Here is a 5,486-nt window from a genome sequence, read left to right on the forward strand (position 1 = left end):
CTCTCTTTATATACTATATACTATATATACAGTATATACAGTATATATATATATATATATATATATACACACATATATGCTAAATATAAGTATATAAATATATATATTTTTTTATTATTATTATTTTTTTTTTATTATGTTTGTATATATTGTAAGTGCACATTAAATATAAATTATATATGAAATAAATGTAATTAAAAAAACATATATATATATATATATATATATATATATATATACCGTATATATATATATATATATATATATATATATATATATATATATATTTATTTATATATATATTTTTTTTTTTAATGTTTTTCTTTTACATTTATATTTATTTTACATGTACATTACATTTATTTTGTTGTTTATAGTAAAACCCCTTGAGTCTCTATGCCCACTAGCTTTCTTTTTTTTTTAAGATCAAAAAGGCTGTAAAAAAATGCTGGATAAAAAACGCTGGCAATAGCCTTTTTTTAGTAGCATTTTGGTAGCGTTTTAACATTTAGAAGTGTTTAGGAGCATTAGCATTTTTTTTAGCATTGTGACAGTACATGTAGGAAAACAAATACCTAGAAAAAAAAGATGTTACGAGCGGTTTAGTAGCGTTTGGTAGCGTTTAGGAGTGTTTAGGAATGTTTAGCTTTTTTTTCTGCTGGAAAAACCCTCCGAAAAACCCCACCAAAAACTGTTTCCGTGCACCTAAAGGCAAAGCACCACTTAGCTTCTAGAAGCAGGAAAAAATGCTGATAACTTCTGGGAGCTAAAAAAAAATGCTAGTGTGCCCAGAGCCTAAAAAAAGTGTTTTTTAATATTTTTTAACTAATTTATAACAAAAAATGCTATAAATATTTGCAAAAAGAACTGCTGGCAGTAGTAGTATAGTTCATTTTAAACATTAACAATTTTATTGATAGAGCTATATTTGTGCTCACAAAAGTGACGCAGTCTTTCTCTTTATATATGATATATATAAATTATACACATATATATGATATATATATATATATAAAAATCCATATTAATATAAATATGGATATAAATCTGTAATATTCACTCGCAGTATATGGAAACTAAATTTACACTATTTATCTATTTATCCTAAATTGCAGAGTGTTTTCTTGCTTTAATATTTAGAAAATAAATATAAAGTAAAAAATTATAATATTGCATATGTAAGAAAAAAAAAAAAAAATATATATATATATATATATATATATTTATATATATATATATATATATTTTTATATATATATAAATCCATATTAATATAAATATGGATATAAATCTGTAATATTCTCTCGCAGTATATGGAAACTACATTTACACTATTTATCTATTTATCCTAAATTGCAGAGTGTTTTCTTGCCTTAATATTTAGAAAATAAATATAAAGTAAAAAATTATAATATTGCATATGTAAGAAAAAAAATAAATAAAAAAAAAAAATATATATATATATATATATATATATATATATTTTACATATACAATATTAGAATTTTTTACTTTACATTTATTTTCTAAATATTAAGGCAAGAAAACACTGCAATTTAGGATAAATAGTAAAAATTTAGTTTCCATGTACTGTGAGTGATTATTACATGCTTTGGACTTTTGGTATTAAACAATGTGGCTCAGCAATATTAATATATATCATATATTTGCACCTTAATAATGCTTATGTCTCTTTATCTAAGTGCACGGGACGTCTGAGAGGATAGAACGGGTTGCAGGGTGTCATTGCCGTAGTGGGTTATTTTTGTGCACTAAAATTTCCACGAGTGTAAATTCCAAATGTACTTAATAAACGGACGTATGATGAGGATGGCGGTTCAGATGCATTTTATTGGCTTTATAGGCCAGTAATAAAATTATAACATTATTTCTTTTGTTTTATCTATAGCACAAATTATTCATCTGTGTATGTGGACAGAACAGAAACATTTTGCTGTTATTGTGCTGCCATCTCAAGGTCAGAATTGGTCTATTCTATTTCTGTCTGTGGTTTTTTTTTTTTTCCTAAACAAGCGTATTTAAAAAAAAAAGGAAATGAGTGTGGATTTTCTTACAAGATATATTGTCAAGCCTTTTTTACAGTATATTTTAAAAGTTAAGTTTTTTTGTGGGTTTTTTTTTTTTGTTTGTTTGGTTTTTTTTGCTTGTTTTTTTTGTGGAGGGTGAAAATACAAATAAAAATGGTCATGAGTATACATGAATGTCAACCGGTGAAAATATGAAGGGGGTTCCCATTTTCATGGTGCAAGTTGCTGTATTTAGTTGATAAGAGGAAACAGTTTGTACGTCTTCACCAAAAAATTTGTTTTTCTCCCATCACAACCTGTATGTGAAGAAGCGTCTAACCAAACTGTCTGTAGTGTGTGTATGACCGTGGCAGGGACGTCTGCTGTAAACACCCTCCGACATCACGGGCTCAATTCTTGGTATAATGCTGCAGAATATGTTGCATTCACTATATCCGCTCTCCCCGGACCCCGCATTCACTATATCCACTCTCCCCGGACCCCGCATTCACTATATCCGCTCTCCCTGGTCCCCACATTCACTGTATCCGCTCTCCCCGGACCCCGCATTCACTATATCCTCTCTCCCTGGACCCCGCATTCACTATATCCGCTCTCCCTGGACCCCTCATTCACTATATCCGCTCTCCCTGGACCCCGCATTCACTATATCTACTCTCCCCAGACCCCGCATTCACTATATCCGCTCTCCCTGGACCCCGCATTCACTATATCCGCTCTCCCTGGACCCTGCATTCACTATATCCGCTCTCCATGGACCCCTCATTCACTATATCCGCTCTCCCTGGACCCTGCATTCACTATATCCGCTCTCCCCGGACCTGCATTCACTATATCCGCTCTCCCCGGACCTGCATTCACTATATCCGCTCTCCCCGGACCCTGCATTCACTATATCCGCTCTCCCCAGACCCTGCATTTACTATATCCGCTCTCCCCGGACCCTGCATTTACTATATCCAGTCTCCCTGGACCCTGCATTCACTATATTCATTCTCCCCGGACCCTGCATTCACTATATCTGCTCTCCCAGAACCCTGCATTCACTATATGCGCTCTCCCTGGACCCTGCATTCACTATATCTGCTCTCCCTGGATCCTGCATTCACTATATCCGGTCTCCCTGGACCCTGCATTCACTATATCCAGTCTCCCCGGACCCTGCATTCACTATATCCGGTCTCCCTGGGCCCTGCATTCACTATATCTGCTCTCCCCGGACCCTGCATTCACTATATCCGGTCTCCCTGGGCCCTGCATTCACTATATCTGCTCTCCCCGGACCCTGCATTCACTATATCCGGACCCTGCATTCTTTATTTTCGCTCTCCCCGGACCCTGCATCCACTATATTCGCTCTCCCAGGACCCTGCATTCACTATATCTGGTCTCCCACAGTGCACACAACATGGAAATGCAATTATTTTAGTAAATATAAACCGCTAAATACCTTTTCTCATCAGCAGTATATAGCAGTCTTGTGACAACTATCAGTGTCCAGCTGATCACTGGTTAAAGCTTGTAGGAGAAGTTTTTATTCTCCCCTGATTGTCCTATGAGGCTGCATAACCCCTGACCCTTTGTCTGGACAGTGCTGATTGGCTCTGTGCTGATCACATGCACCCTCAGAAGAAGAAAAAAAAACTCTCTAGCAATATACACCAAACTGAGCATGTGCAGCTTGCCCCCAAGGCTCTGGATTGGGACAGTAGAAGAAGGGGAGGATCAGAGAAGACAGTATCAAACAGCCTTTTCACACAATTACATAGTTAGTCTGGCTGGAAAAAAAAGTCCATCCAGTTCAACCATTAAAAAGAAAAAAAAAATTATAATCCTACACCCACAGAACACTCCCCATGGAGAGGATTAACCTCTTAGGTTCCACAGTGAGTACAACAATCATGCTTTACTGCATCTACAGACTGATTGTACAGTTGTGGGTTTTTATTAACACTTTAAGGTGTGGTGTGTTTGACCACATAAATTAAAGGCAAATTTAAAGGTAAAGTTTAACCCCCCTGGCGGTATTCCCGAGTGTAGCTCGGGGTAAAGTTTCAGCACCACAAGCGGTGACCCCCCCGAGGTACACTCGGGAATACACTGCAGCGTTGCTCCGGGATCTCTTCTTCTCTTACCTTGTCCTGCACTCCCGCGATGTCCCCCCTGCAGTGTCCCCTGTAATGTCCTCCGGCCGATGCCGGCATCTGTCTTCCGGGGTTCCGTTCCCTGCGACGTTGGGACATACGGGGGACGGAACTGGCGGGAAATTCAAAAATTTGAAAAGTGTCATTCACTAAATACACTAAAATCACATAGTATAACATTCCTGTATCAAACCATTTCACATACATTTTGTCCCGAGTGCTTTGTCCGGCACCCTGAATGCATTTTTACTGTTCTTTCTGCCTGGAAACTGAGAAACGTCCATGGCGTCCAAAAAGCGTCCCTTTAGGTCAGACGCGGTTTTAGACCGGCTAGAGAACAGCGATAGTAAATCAGAACCACTTGCAGAATTGAGTGATAATGATTCGTGGGGGAAATTCCTCATCAGACACTGAAAATGATTCTGCGACTGAGCTCAGCGATGTGCGAACTTGGTGCTATATTTCACATTTCAGTGTTTTCGGTTTGATTATATTATTGAATTACATTTATTATTATTATTATTTTTTATGATTATTTATTAAATTATAATTTATGATTTCATGTTTCAAATTTTAACATCCCCGGGATGTTTACTAGACTCTTGTTCAGACAGATTTCAGTGAGTTATTCCTAAGAATTAAAAAAAGGGGGGGGAGAAAATAGAAGGAGAAGAGAAAAAAAGAGAAGTCAGCTGGAGAGATAAAGAAAGATGAGAGGGAGATAGGGACAGCAAAATGCAGGACCGAGGCTGTCCTCTTCCAGGATCCCCTCGGGGCGACCCCACCAGCCACATCCGATGTGAGCCGCAGGGTCAAACCGGTGGACCCCCCAGAAAAAATGAAATCGGGGGAGCAAGCACAAATCAGTCAGGGCCCGACAGGGGAACACATCTCACGAAGAGTCGAAGAGGAGGAGAAATGGAGCCAGACCAACCACAGTAACTTATGTTTATCGTAGGTATCATTGGCAAACGCCAGCATTGCCTCCATACGCATGATATCATTGAGCACAGACACCCACAGCGGGAGAGATGGGGGGGTGGTCGTTTTCCAGAAAAAGGGTATCAATTGACGAGCCGCAGAAAGAAAAAAGCCCAAAAGACTTTTCTTTTGATTTGTCAATGAGCCCGGCAATATAGAGAGTAGAGCAATCTCAGGCGCAGGGGCCAAGGACTCACCATAGACCCTGTTATACACCGCAAAAACCTGTCGCCAGAATGCTTGTATTTGGTCACAATCCCACCAAATATGGAGCTGCGTACCAACAGCTTTAGTACAATGCCAGCAGAGATTG

This window comes from Staurois parvus, unplaced genomic scaffold, assembly GCF_062004578.1.
Source record: "Staurois parvus isolate SC_StPar_1 unplaced genomic scaffold, SC_StPar_1.0 ptg001992l, whole genome shotgun sequence".
NCBI classification, from domain to species: domain Eukaryota; kingdom Metazoa; phylum Chordata; class Amphibia; order Anura; family Ranidae; genus Staurois; species Staurois parvus.